Source organism: Nothoprocta perdicaria, unplaced genomic scaffold, assembly GCF_003342845.1.
Source record: "Nothoprocta perdicaria isolate Ctin4 unplaced genomic scaffold, notPer1 scaffold_324, whole genome shotgun sequence".
Taxonomy (NCBI): domain Eukaryota; kingdom Metazoa; phylum Chordata; class Aves; order Tinamiformes; family Tinamidae; genus Nothoprocta; species Nothoprocta perdicaria.
Genome location: NW_020455560.1, coordinates 408,428 through 408,711, shown reverse-complemented (window position 1 = coordinate 408,711; position 284 = coordinate 408,428).

Genomic DNA, 284 nt, shown 5'->3' with positions numbered 1-284 from the left:
CCCCAAACAACAACAAACCAAACACAAAAAAGAGCAACCCATAAACAATAGTCAAGAACCTGAAGGGCTTAAGTATATGTTCACTTATGTGCAAATATGTATTATCAATGCTTGTTACTTCTTACCTACCTGCTATGTACCATACTGAACCTGACTTGCACATGCTGAGTGTTGGTAGCGCAGGCTCTGCATTTGCTGTATTTGCTGTATTTGCTGTATATGCTGCAGCACCCATCGCCCTTCTCAGAAGCCTCAAGATAAGGGCTGCAAAATGGCAGATGTAT